Genomic DNA, 14,823 nt, shown 5'->3' with positions numbered 1-14,823 from the left:
CAGTGTCACGTGGTGTCTCGCCAGACAGCGTGGCACAGGAGATCCTAACATTATAACCGGCCATACAGCACTCTGGAGCTGAGTTCTGCCCTCTCAGTCCAGAGATTTCAAGCCGTGTCAGCTTTTTGCCCGTGTCAGCTTTTTGCCCGTGTCAGCTTTTTGCCCGTGTCAGCTTTTTCTTGTGTCAGTTTTTTTCTTGCTGGTGTATAAACTTGCATGGCCATATCATGCAGGCCATGCAAGAGTCATTAGCGGCTCTAAATTTGGCATTCAATGCCGTAAAACCTGGGCAGTGGGAGATTTTGCAGCAGTCTCTTCTGCAGCTGCAAAGACTCATCACTGATATTTTTCTGATCCTCCCAGAGGTCACTGGGGTTTGTTCAGCCCCTAATGAGGCCCTGCCTAGGGAAGTATTAGGCAGCAAGTCCTCAGACCCAGAGGGTCAGGTAAAGCATAGAAGTTATCTACGACCGAAGCTTCCGTTAGAGGAGCGTCAGCGGCGTAGAAACCTTAACCTATGCTTATACTGTGGAGATTCTGGCCACTTCTTGCAGACGTGTGGCTTGCGTAATTCCGGTGGTGCCGTCAGGGTATCTCCTCTGGCCAGCTCTGAGCAGGTTGTCAGATCTAAGCCTGTCTCCACTGTGGCAGAGGAGCTCTCTGCCGAGTCTCCCAGTAAAAGCACTCTGCCTTTTTCTACTGGTTCCAGTGCTGATGTTTTATTGACCAGGGAGTCAGAGTTGCAAACCCTTGAAGGGAAAACCCAGGTGGTTGACTCAGATACCGGGGGCCCGCTGAGCCAGTCTGATGCCGGGGGCCCGCCGAGCCGGTCTGACGCCGGGGGCCCGCCGAGCTGGTCAGATGCCGGGGGCCCGGAGGCCGCAGCCCCGAGTGGGGGCCCGGAGGCCGCAGCCCCGAGTGGGGGCCCGGAGGCCGCAGCCCCGAGTGGGGGCCCGGAGGCCGCAGCCCCGAGTGGGGGCCCGGAGGCCGCAGCCCCGAGTGGGGGCCCGGAGGCCGCAGCCCCGAGTGGGGGCCCGGAGGCCGCAGCCCCGAGTGGGGGCCCGGAGGCCGCAGCCCCAGAAGGGGTTCAAGTTGGTGTCACCCCAGAAGGGGTTCAAGTTGGTGTCACCCCAGAAGGGGTTCAAGTTGGTGTCACCCCAGAAGGGGTTCAAGTTGGTGTCACCCCAGAAGGGGTTCAAGTTGGTGTCACCCCAGAAGGGGTTCAAGTTGGTGTCACCCCAGAAGGGGTTCAAGTTGGTGTCACCCCAGAAGGGGTTCAAGTTGGTGTCGCCCCAGAAGGGGTTCAAGCCTGTGTCGCCCCAGAGGGGGTTCAAGCCTGTGTCGCCCCAGAGGGGGTTCAAGCCTGTGTCGCCCCAGAGGGGGTTCAAGCCTGTGTCGCCCCAGAGGGGGTTCAAGCCTGTGTCGCCCCAGAGGGGGTTCAAGCCTGTGTCGCCCCAGAGGGGGTTCAAGCCTGTGTCGCCCCAGAGGGGGTTCAAGCCTGTGTCGCCCCAGAGGGGGTTCAAGCCTGTGTCGCCCCAGAGGGGGTTCAAGCCTGTGTCGCCCCAGAGGGGGTTCAAGCCTGTGTCGCCCCAGAGGGGGTTCAAGCCTGTGTCGCCCCAGAGGGGGTTCAAGCCTGTGTCGCCCCAGAGGGGGTTCAAGCCTGTGTCGCCCCAGAGGGGGTTCAAGCCTGTGTCGCCCCAGAGGGGGTTCAAGCCTGTGTCGCCCCAGAGGGGGTTCAAGCCTGTGTCGCCCCAGAGGGGGTTCAAGCCTGTGTCGCCTCAGAGGGGGTTCAGGCCTGTGTCTCCCCAGAGGGGGTTCAGGCCTGTGTCTCCCCAGAGGGGGTTCAAGCCGGTGTCGCCCCAGATGGGGACGCTGTCCATCTAATCCCTAAGAGGGATTCTGATTGTCCTGTCTCTGAACAGAGTTCCAGCCATGTCGGTAACATGGAGAGACCATCTGTTGGTCTTTTTGTTGTTGCCCAGCCAGAGTTTCACTATAGTGCTGCCCACTTAGAAGTGCATCACAGTGGTGATCAGCCAGAGACTCATCATAGTGCTGCCCAACCAGAAAGACCATCAGACTTGGAAGAGGTCATAACCTCTAAGGGGGTCCCTAAAGTCTCAGCCTCAAGGGCCATAATTCCAGCTATACAGTCCAGTCAGTTAGCGGATAATGAAGTTACTGTTGATGCTTTGAACGATATCTCTACATCTATAGTTTTTGATGGGGACCTAACCCAATTTGTTGCGCTCACTAAATTTTTTATCACTATTTTGGAGTCCAGACCATTTTTAGGTATCACTTCAGATAATGTGGTGCTCTATTTAATTTATTGCTTCAGAGGTGAACCTTTCAAATGGGCGTCCAAATTTATTGAATCTGAGGATCCCATTCTTAAGAATCTCCCAGCATTCAGTGATGCTGTATTGAAAAAATTTGGTCCCAATAAAAGTGGTTCACCTGCCTCTGGACTGACCATCTTCTCTGCAGAGACTCCATCATGCACAGGAAAGTCAGTACAAAAGTCCCAGCCCATAGCTATGGTCGCTGGGTGTGCTCGTTTTAACAGGAATGCCCCTGGAATCTTAGCTTTTACACCAGTGGAATCCAGGCTTGATTCTGTCTTGAATTCAGAGATCGATGGTTGTCCAGTGTCTTGTCCAGTGTCTACTCAATCTGTCAAGAGTCCTGCCTATGTTCAGTCTTGCGATACTACTTCTTCTCCAGTGCCAAATGTTACCAAGATTGAAACCATAATCCTTCCCTTAGATGCGGACTCCAACTCAGATTACAACTCTGAAATCGATGAAATGTCTTTAGTTGAGGGTACCGTTAGTTCAGACAATATTTTTGGTATTACTGTGTTTACTCCCAGGCAACCTGGGAAGAAGAAGAAGAAGTCTTGTCGGAGACATTGAGTCTGTTTTTGTTCTTGATTCCCCTTGATCAAGCTGGGGTGTCCGGAGTCCACCTTTTTTAGGGGGGGATTCTGTTATGATCCGCCTCCAACGGATCGGTGTTATGTACTATTCACATTTTCTGTGTGTAGTTCATGTTCTCCCTGGGTTTATCTCAGCCTGGGTGTGTGTGTACTCGCTAGTGGCATCCAGTGGTCAGCCTGGGCCATTGCAGGTTACTTTCAGTACTGTGTGTTCTGGACTCAGGTGTCTTGATTAGGCTCCTAGCCTGCAGTGCACACCTTCAGGCTATGTGTAATCAGCACACATTGTGCTCCTTATATAAACCCTCTGGTTGTTCAGTCCCATGCCGGTTATAGCTTGTACCTCAGGGTCTCAAGTGTTCCTGGTTCCTGCTTACCCACTGCTCCTGGTTCCTGTGTCCAGTCATCCTGCATCCTGTCATTGATTCCCAGCTGTGTCCTCCATCCAGTCTCCTGTTCTCCCGGTGTCCGTGTGTCGTCCTTTATCCGTCTCCCGGTCCCTGCAGCTCCTGTTGGTCTTTGTGGGATTCCTTCTCCAGATATTGATATCCCTCGGTTCCAGATAAGTTGGGAAGATTCCCCCTCTTTGTCTCCGTACTTATCATTTGCTTATTGTGTCAGCGTATAGTGTATTGTTACACCTGTCAGCGGTTCTTAGTGTGTCAGCATATCGTGTATTGTTACACCCGTCAGCAGTTCTTAGTGTGTCAGCATATCGTGTATTGTTACACCCGTCAGCAGTTCTTAGTGTGTCAGCATACTGTGTATGGTTACACCTGTTAAGCATTAGCACAGCGGGTTCCTGTTTAGAGTGCTATCCACTGGCACCCCTCTCCGCAGGGCAGGGTGGTTCTCGCCTCTTTGTTTGTAGATAGGTTTCCCCTTGTTCATCACTGGCCTTGGCGTGTGTGTTGTCCTAACATAAGACCAGGTGGCATCGAGGTGGGAGCCTGACTAACGGGCTCCCACGAACGCGGCTATTATTGGTGAAGCCTAGCACCCCGCACACACACGTCAACTCCATCTGGGTACAACGGAGTCAGGTTGGCGAGGCTGCCCTGGTCCTGTCTCTATCTCCTTCCAGCCAGTGTCACGTGGTGTCTCGCCAGACAGCGTGGCACAGGAGATCGCCCTGGTCCTGTCACTATCTCCTTCCAGCCAGTGTCACGTGGTGTCTCGCCAGACAGCGTGGCACAGGAGATCGCCCTGGTCCTGTCACTATCTCCTTCCAGCCAGTGTCACGTGGTGTCTCGCCAGACAGCGTGGCACAGGAGATCCTAACACCTACTGTCCGGAGAGGACAGTGAACGGACCGAATGAGGGTTGATTTCTATTGAGATCAAATGCTGAGAGCAGTAGAAGGAAGATAAAGGGATCTGCTGTTGAAAATCAGCGTCCAGTATCACATGTTGGTTATGAGTGACCAGCGCAGGAGATCAATAAAGAGCCGAACACAATGAGAGTCCCTTAAATAAGAGTTGTGAGAATCCCTTAATAGGGATTACTATTGAGATATACAGTATGTCTCTCTTATACCATGAACACATATAATCTTGATGAACAATATAACTCTTATATAATAAGCCCCCTCTTCCCCAAAAATTATAGTAGATAAGTCCTCTCTTATAGTATAAATATATATATATATATATATATATATCAAAAATACACCACACAGATAACGATGCGCAAAAATAGAAAAAATAATGTCCCTTAAGGGTAAGGGAAATACCGTCCCAAAGTCTGTGTAGTCACAGTCCACTGGATAATGTCCAATAGATATATCCAATCGGTAATTGTAGCACTCAGATCTTTTAGGATCCGGCAGCACTGTTTTCCACCGAACCGGTGTGTTCCTGGGTCCAAACAGGTAGAGAATCTAGAAGAGTTTTGAAAACAGGCGCTTCATAGTGCAATAAGACTCTTTTAAAAATTTGTATTTATTAGGTGAAAATAATGAACAGATAGGGATAGGGTAAACGTACCAAAATGAGCGGTATCAACAACCGCAGTACATAAAACATATAAACAAAGTGCAGGGCACCAGAGATAGGGAGCCGGTGTACACTCACTGCTCCTTCTTAGTAGTGACGTCGCTAGGCCACGCCCCAACGCGTTTCGTCATCGACTTCGTCAGAGGGCTGGCCTAGCGACGGTCAGTTGCCTCATTTATCCTCCTTCCTGCCTCAATCACAGATTGAACACAGTTGGAGTCACTTAATTAATAATTGGCACCCGGTGTGTGCTCTAGCATGTTTACTATGTCTATCACAATTTAAAAGACATCGTTATTTAACCTAGCATTATATAAAATTTGTTTGCATTATCAAACAGAACAATAAAAAGAACAATAAAAATTCATTTGCATAACAAGTTATAGGGTCAGATGCCTTCACCCAAACCAGATAAATGTACAATAAATTGTCACATTTTTAAAAAAAAAAAATCACTTTTTTCATAAACACATTAATTGTATAAAACACTACTAAACTTTACATATATCATGGCATAAATTTGAATTTAAACACTAAATACAGAGACATAGCGTGGCATAAGTTTTAGGACTAAATACATGGCATTATTTGTACTCATTAGCATCGGCTTTCATAGTGCTGATATAATCAGCGAATATACGAAGAAATAAGCGTTTAATAAAACAAACCAACTTTTATGGAGGCTCTCTTAGATTTTTACAGCTCAATCATTCTTAATGTAAAAGTAGGAATAACCCCGCTCCAGTGGGTTTCCTAAGTAATCACTAATAGCGACATGGCAGCCGACATTGTCGGCATTATTTTTACTTGTGCGGATATATAGCGTAATAAAACCTTTTAGGAGCTTTTTAAGAACTTTTTAGGATACAACGAAAAATAGACAGATATTGTAAGTCTGTTATAGTTGGTTCTATATATACAAAGTTACCACAAAGAGTTTTTTTGATTTTTCAGTTCATTAAAGCATCAACATACGTTGTCAGACCAATATTATAAACAACAAACTGGAGAAACCTTTATCAAGGGTCTCCCTAATGCTCACAGCATACGTGATCTTGGTCACAAATGGATAGGTCCGTTTCTCACGGAACCTCCAGACACGCCGCCCGGCAATCATGCCGACAGACATTTACCAACCTTATCGCATCAAATACATAGCTCAAAAAAGAGAACTCCTAGAAGGGCTAGGAGTGTCATAGTACTATTAAAGGCTAATACATCATTATCAAACAAAGAGAAGGAAGAAATAAACATAAAAATATATTCATCCAATAAACGGGGTGATTTCCAATCCCTCGTTTAACCCTTGCGGGGACAACGTTGCTAGGTTGAACATCCACCAAGACTCCCTTCTTAGGAGCTGCTTCTCTCTATTACCTCCCCTGATATCCAGGTTCACTCTCTCCAGGCCTACGAATTTCATGCCTGAGGGATCCCCATTTTGGCAAGATAAAAAATGCCGTGGAACACTATGATTTTTTAATTTATTTTTTATGTTCCTACAAATTTTATATAATGCTAGGTTAAATAACAATGTCTTTTAAATTGTGATAGACATAGTAAACATGCTAGAGCACACACCGGGTGCCAATTATTAATTAAGTGACTCAAACTGTGTTCAATCTGTGATTGAGGCAGGAAGGAGGATAAATGATGCAACTGACTGTCGCTAGGCCAGCCCTCTGACGAAGTCGATGACGAAACGCGTTGGGGCGTGGCCTAGCGACGTCACTACTAAGAAGGAGCAGTGAGTGTACACCGGCTCCCTATCTCTGGTGCCCTGCACTTTGTTTATGTTTTATGTACTGCGGTTGTTGATACCGCTCATTTTGGTACGTTTACCCTATCCCTATCTGTTCATTATTTTCACCTAATAAATACAAATTTTTTATAAGGCAAAAATGTGGAATGGTTTTTAAGCGCTGAAAAGGTTCTCCTTAATATAAAGTCACCAAGTCAGTCAAATTCGATCCTGAGCAGGCAAGTTAGTCCAAAATGCTTGTATCCTCCATATATGTAAAAGAAAGAAAAGTGCAAATAGTGCATAACGTTTTAAAACAACAAGTTTTATTATGAGTTTGCACTTACAATTTTGGAGGAATAATAAGGCAATTGGTTAAAACCCGGGGCACAGCAGGAACACAGAAGTCCAGAGGAACACGCGATCCAGTTCCGGAACTGGGGGACGCCGTCCAAATGTGACTGATGCTCCTGGGGTCCAAACGGGGGATCAGAGTCTCTGTGGCAAGGCACGCCAAACGCGTTTCGGATCCTGGGATCCTTCGTCAGTAGCGTGCCTAGCCTTACCAACAGATAGTTTAAATAGCAGCGGGGACTGATTAGCAGCGATCGTCACTTCCGGATTTTTCCACGCATTCGTGCGTTCCACAGCGCTTCAATTTTTCCTCTCCGCCTCGTTATGTGACAGGCGGAGGATTGCGGAGCAGTTTCCGGCTTGGAGTTCATAGCAAGATGGCGGTGCGTTCCACTGCGCCGCTGTCTTGCGTGTCAACTGATAGGAAGTAATCTCAGCAATTTCGCACATAGGCATTGGAATAACAATTTTGTACAGGCTGATAATGTAAAAGAATCTTGCGTGTCAACTGTCTTGAGTGTCAACTGATAAGAAGTAATACCAGCAATTTCGTACATAGGCATTGGAATAACAATTTTGTACAGGCTGATAATGCAACAGAGTGATCTTAAAGTGACACAGTGAACAATAATAGATAATTTAAAACCACAAGTGTTTAAATAGATGTGAGAAGAAAGATGAAGTTAATGGAGATCACGATAAAACATATTGTGGAGGAGTGGTCACAATAAAATTGTGTATCATAATGGAGAGATGATCATGATAAAAAAATATATAAATAATATATTAAAAATTGTATATTAAAAAGTATATTAAAAAGACAATGTTCGATTAAGATAAAAAATGTTTCAATTCAAAATCACCGTTTAAACCTTTGGGAACAAGGGTATTTAAGCGGTGAATCCATCTCATTTCATTCTGCGCCAGGCGTTTATCGATGTCTCTTGTGCGCCATTTGGGGGAGATGAGTTGAATACCCCAAAAATTTGTAATGAAACATTCTCTTGAGTTATGGCAATTTTTAAAATGGTTGGAAAAAGTGTGGGTTACTAATCCTTTGCGGATATTATAGATGTGTTCCGCGAGGCGAACTTTGAGTGGTCGACTAGTTCTTCCAACATAAAATAAATTGCACGAACATTGCATTAAATAAATTACATATTTTGACTGGCACGTAATAAATTCATTAATTTTAAAAGACTTTCCTTGTACAGTAAAATCTGGGATTTTCTTAATCGTCCCTTTAACGGTTTTGCACATTAAGCAATCACCGCATCGGTGAAAGCCTTTAGTCCGAATGCTGTGGCGTGGTGCTTCTTCTACAGTACTTTTCACTAAGTGACTTTTTAATGAAGCTGACTTTCTGTATATAAAAACCGGTTTTTCGGGTACCAATGTCCCTATAATTGGGTCTTGTTTAATTAAGTGCCAGTTGTTTTTAAAAACAGTCTCAATTTTGTGATGGGCGTTATTAAACTGAGAAATAAAGGCCCATTGATATTTATTTCCACTTTCTATTTTTGAGGGTTTGATTTTCAAGAGTTCAGACCTTTCTATTTTGTCAATTCTATTTTTTGCGGAGTCTATAACGGTTGATTCGTATCCTTTAATTTTTAGCCTGTTGGTGACCTCGTTAATTTGTTTGTCACAGACCTCTGGGTTTGAACAATTTCTTTTAATTCTTGTGAACTGACCGAATGGGATTCCTCGTAGCCAGTTTGAATGATGCTGGCTATTCATCTCTATATACCCATTTGAATCAGTGGGCTTGCGAAAGGTCTTTGTCTGTAATTTTCCATCCAGGATATAAATAGTCAAGTCTAAAAAAGAAATTTCTTCGCAGCTTGTATTAAAAACCAAGTTAATAAAAACCTCGTTTTTATTTAAATCCTCACAGAATTTTAAAAGCTTATCGTGACCATCTCTCCATACAAATAAAATATCATCTATAAAACGTTTCCATAGGACCAGACCCGCCCCCAGCTCACCATCATGCCAAATATGGGTATGTTCCCAGTAGGACATGAAAAGATTAGCATAACTGGGGGCGAATCTGGTTCCCATGGCAGTTCCCACACACTGCAGATAAAAACAACCATTGTGATAAAAATAATTATTAGACAAGATAAAATCTATACTCTTTTAAGATAAAATCTTTTAAATTTTCATCCAACAATGACTGATTAAGAAAAAAGGAGACAGCTTTGAGGCCTATTTCTTTCTGTATAATTGTATAAAGTGTACTAACATCGGCACTACACAAGATGTCTCCTTCCTGCCAATTGTATTCATCTAGATTTCTCAAAAGATCTCCAGTGTCTTTCAAGTATGCATTGGTTTTCAACACGATAGGCTGCAGATAGAAATCAACAAAAGCTGACAAGTTGCTGGTTAAACTATTGCAACCGGAGACAATGGGTCTCCCTGGCGGATTTTTTTCATCCTTGTGGATTTTGGGGAGGACATATAAGGATGGAATGGATGGTTCTTTGATGTTGAGAAAATCAAATTCCTTTTTGGAAATAACACCCTTTGATAAAGCTTCTGAGGTTAAATCGATTAATGCTTTGCTTATACGTAGGGTCGGGTCACTCTTTAATTTCTTATAGGTGTCTTTAATTTCTTATAGGTGTCTCCTGTAGTAAGTTGTTTATCTATTTCTCTCAAATAAAAATCTTTATTCATTAAAACCACTCCACCACCTTTATCGGCAGGTTTTATAATTATGGATTTATCATCCTTAACCCCTTCCCGACATTTGACGTACATTTACGTCATGGCCGGGAGGTACTTCCCGACACATGGCATAAATGTACGTCATGAGTTTAAACTGTCACTGCGTCTCGAGACGCAGTGACAGAGGGACGATGTCTGCTGTCCCTGACAGCAGACATGTCCCTGCATGCCCAGGGGGGGCTGCGATGTCGCCCCCCCGTCGGCGATCGCTGTGATTGGCTGTTCAGTGTGAACAGCCATTCACAGCGTTTTCCTGTGTTACCAGCGAATCGGACGCTCGGTAACACAGGTGTCAATCACCGCCGGGCGTCAGGGGGCATGAGGGGGTCATCGGTGACGATGACACCTCACCCCACCCTCACCCCACCTGCCCCCAAGGCTGTGATTGGTCCGTGGGACCCACGGACCAATCACAGCCAAGGCGCGACATTTAAACTGACGGTGACTGCGCTGCAGACGCCATTCCGGTCTGGAATAGCGTGCAGAACGGTCACCGTGCCTGCCTGCCGTGAATACCGACCTGATCCTTGCTAATACTTACCTGATCCTTGCAAATACCTTACCTGATCACCTTATCACTGCTTGTAGCGTGCTGGACGCTTCCTGGATCTGACTTCCTGAGACTTCCTGCTGCTGCTGCAGTGTGATAGAGAGATAGAGAGATAGAGAGATAGAGAGAGAGATAGAGAGAGATAGAGAGATAGTGACAGAGAGAGCTATATTTTGTGTCTGCTACCCCCCCCTTTTTGGGGGTGCAGGGGTTTTCTATATATATATAACTGTCAGTGCTGCTGCTGCAGTGTCATACAGTGATAGATAGTGATAGATAGTGATAGATAGTGAGAGGTAGAGAGATAGAGAGATTTGTGTCTGCTACCCCCCCTTTTTGGGGGTGCAGGGGTTTTATTTTATATATATAACTGTCAGTGCTGCTGCTGCAGTGTCATAGAGTGATAGATAGTGATAGATAGTGAGAGATAGAGAGATAGAGAGAGATAGTGACAGAGAGTGATAGAGAGTGTATATTTTGTGTCTGCTACCCCCCCTTTTTGGGGGTGCAGTTTTTTTTTATACATATAACTGTCAGTGCTGCTGCTGCAGTGTCCTAGAGTGATAGATAGTGAGAGATAGTGAGAGATAGAGAGATAGAGAGAGATAGTGACAGAGAGTGATAGAGAGTGTATATTTTGTGTCTGCTACCCCCCCTTTTGTGCTGATCAGTATATCTGTGCTGATCAGCAACTTTTTTGGGGCGCAGAGGTTTTTTTTTTTATATATATACCTGTCAGTTGCTGCCAGTTGCACTGTCAGTTGCACCAAAGGTTGTGCACCTGCTGTCCCTCACTGGTAATCAGTGTCGCATCACTGATCACCTTTTTTTTTTTTTTGTGAGTGCTGTGGGGTCTTTTTTTAATTTTTTTTTTACACACACTGATTTTGTGGGTGTCCTGTGGCCACTGTGCGCCGATCAGTGACGTACATCACTGATCAGCTTTTTCGGTACAGGGTTGATCAATTTTTTTTTTTTTTTTTTGATCAGATTCCTGTTGCCTTTGAGCGCTGTTCAGTGACAGACGTTACTGACCAACATCTGTGCTCAATTTTTGGCGCAGGACCTTTTTTTTTTTTTTTAACCCCTTCAATTTTTTATTTTTAACCCCTTCATTTTTTTTTTTTTTATTGGTATAAAGTATTTTTTTTTTTCTGCACCACATACACACTACATACCCCCCGGATTGAAATAAAGTTTGTACCCCCCCCTACACTATACACGTGTTGAAACATTTCACTACCAGTAACACAAAAATAAAAATGGCATCCCAAATGTCCTCCCAAATGTCCTCCCAAATGTCCTCCCAGTCATCCAGGAGAATGTATTCAGTGGAGGAGGCATATGCCATGCTTGCTTCTGACTCTGACACAGCCAGTGATGCAAGCGGGGAATTTGAAGGATTCGTCTTAAGCTCCTCTTCCTCCTCTGGTGATGAGGGACCCCCTCAAAGACGCCCCCGTAGATCAGCTGAGATTCCCCCCCCAATAATTGATCTAGTATGGACCCCACCACCAGACAATTTTGAGCCCCAGGTTCCTGAGTTTTTGGCCATGCCAGGAATCCAATTTGATTCCACAGGTCTCAGAGAAATTGACTTTTTCAAATTATTTTTCTCTGATGATTTTATAAATTTAATGGTGGACCAAACTAATTTATATGCCCAGCAGTTTATTGCTCAAAACCCCACGTCATCATTTGCTAGGTGGACCCCTGTAGATGCAGTAGAGATGATGACGTTTTGGGGTCTGGTGTTTCATATGGGCATAGTAAAAAAGCCAGAAATTAGGCAATATTGGAGTACAGATGTTCTGTACAGTACTCCATTTTACCGTATGGCCATGCCCCGGACTCGATTTGAGACAATTCTTAAATTTATACATTACACCGATAATGCACAGTGCCCACCCAGAGATGATCCCACCTTTGACCGGCTATTCAAAGTCAGGCCGGTCATTGATCATTTCAGTGCCAAATTTGAAGAGGTGTACATCCCTGAAAAATTTATTTGTATCGACGAGTCCCTTATACATTTTAAAGGAAGGGTTAAATTCCGCCAGTACCTTCCCAGTAAGAGGGCAAGGTATGGCATAAAAATGTATAAACTGTGTGAAAGCACCTCAGGGTACACCCACAGGTTTAGGGTTTATGAAGGGAAGGATTCAAGAATTCAACCGCCAGAATGCCCCCCCTCCCTCGTAGGTGTTAGTGGGAAAATTGTCTGGGATTTAGTGCACCCCTTCCTGGATAAAGGTTATCACCTCTATGTGGATAACTTTTACACTAGCATCCCCCTGTTTAAGGCCCTTGGTTCAAGAGGTACAGCAGCTTGCGGTACTGTGCGCAAGAACCAAAGAGGCCTCCCAAAAACGCACATTGCCCAAGTAATGAGAAGGGGTGAAAGCAGGGGAATATGCACCGAAAATATGTTGTTGGTCAAATATAAGGACAAGAGGGATGTCCTTATACTGACAACAATTCACGGAGACAGTACCACCTCCGTCCCTGTACGAGGTACCAGTACCCACACCTCCAAACCTAATTGTATCCTGGATTACAATAGGTACATGGGCGGAGTGGATCTTTCAGATCAGGTACTGAAGCCGTACAGTGCCCTGCGGAAAACAAAAATCTGGTACAAGAAGGTGGCCGTGTATATCATCCAGATGGCACTGTATAACGCTTACGTGCTATTCCGTTCTACCGGCCAGAGGGGGACATTTATGCACTTTCAAGAGGAAGTCATAAAGGGCCTAATATTTGGGAACCAGCAGGCAGAGGGCCCCAGTACTTCTAGTACTGGCCCCCGTATTGTACCAGGGCAGCATTTTCCTGATGAAATCCCCTCCACTGGAAAAAAGGGCAGGACACAAAAAAGGTGCAAAGTTTGCTATAAAAAGGGAATAAGAAAGCAAACTATTTTCCAGTGTGACACTTGCCCCGACAAACCCGGCCTATGTATAAAGGAGTGTTTTAAAATATACCACACATCTATGGAATATTAGGTTCATAATTTCACCGTGCTTCGGGGGTCTTGCTAATGCCACATAGCACCCACCATTCATTCCACCAGAATCTGAGCCGCAAAATCCAAAAATCACTCCTTCCCTTCTGAGTCCTGCCATGCACCCAACTGGTATTTTTTGGTCACATGTGAGGCATTGCCGTACTCGGGAGAAATTGGGGCACAGATTTTGGGGTGCTTTGTCTCCTTCATTCCTTGTGAAAATGAAAAATTTTGAGCCAGAACTGCATTTTTGTGTAAAAAAATGTAATTTTTCATGTTCACTGCCCAGTTTTATCAAAATTGGTGAAACCCCTGGGGGTTTGAAATGTACACTATACCCCTAGATGAATTCCCTGAGGGGTGTAGTTTGCAAAATGGGGTCACTTGTGGGGGGGTTCCACTGTATTGGTGCTTTGGGGGTCTTGCTAATGCGACATAGCACCCACCATCATTCCACCAGAATTTGTGCTGCAAAATCCAAAAATCACTCCTTCCCTTTTGAGTCCTGCCATGCACCCAACTGGTATTTTTTGGTCACATGTGAGGCATTGCCGTACTCGGGAGAAATTGGGGCACAGATTTTGGGGTGCTTTTTCTCCTTCATACCTTCTGAAAATGAAAAATTTTGAGCCAGAACTGCATTTTTGTGTAAAAAATGTAATTTTTCATGTTCACTGCCCACTTGTATCAAAATTGGTGAAACCCCTGGGGGTTTGAAATGTACACTATACCCCTACATGAATTCCCTGAGGGGTGTAGTTTGCAAAATGGGGTGACTTGTGGGGGGGTTCCACTGTATTGGTGCTTGGGGGGTCTTGCTAATGCCACATAGCACCCACCAACATTCCACCAGAATCTGAGCTGCAAAATCCAAAAATCACTCCTTCCCTTCTGAGTCCTGCCATGCACCCAAATGGTATTTTTTGGTCACATGTGAGGCATTGCCGTACTCGGGAGAAATTGGGGCACAGATTTTGGGGTGCTTTGTCTCCTTCATACCTTCTGAAAATGAAAAATTTTGAGCCAGAACTGCATTTTTGTGTAAAAAAATGTAATTTTTCATTTTCACTGCCCACTTGTATCAAAATTGGTGAAACCCCTGGGGGTTTGAAATGTACACTATACCCCTAGATGAATTCCCTGAGGGGTGTAGTTTTCAAAATGGGGTGACTTGTGGGGGGGTTCCACTGTATTGGTGCTTGGGGGGTCTTGCTAATGCGACATAGCACCCACCAAAATTCCACCAGAATCTGAGCTGCAAAATCCAAAAATCACTCCTTCCGTTCTGAGTCCTGCCATGCACCCAACTGGTATTTTTTGGTCACATGTGAGGCATTGCCGTACTCGGGAGAAATTGGGGCACAGATTTTGGGGTGCTTTTTCTCCTTCATACCTTCTGAAAATGAAAAATTTCGAGCCAGAACTGCATTTTTGTGTAAAAAATGTAATTTTTCATGTTCACTGCCCACTTGTATCAAAATTGGTGAAACCCCTGGGGGT

This window comes from Crinia signifera, chromosome 4, assembly GCF_055691185.1.
Source record: "Crinia signifera chromosome 4, ASM5569118v1, whole genome shotgun sequence".
NCBI lineage: Eukaryota > Metazoa > Chordata > Amphibia > Anura > Myobatrachidae > Crinia > Crinia signifera.
This window is presented reverse-complemented; position numbering follows the sequence as displayed.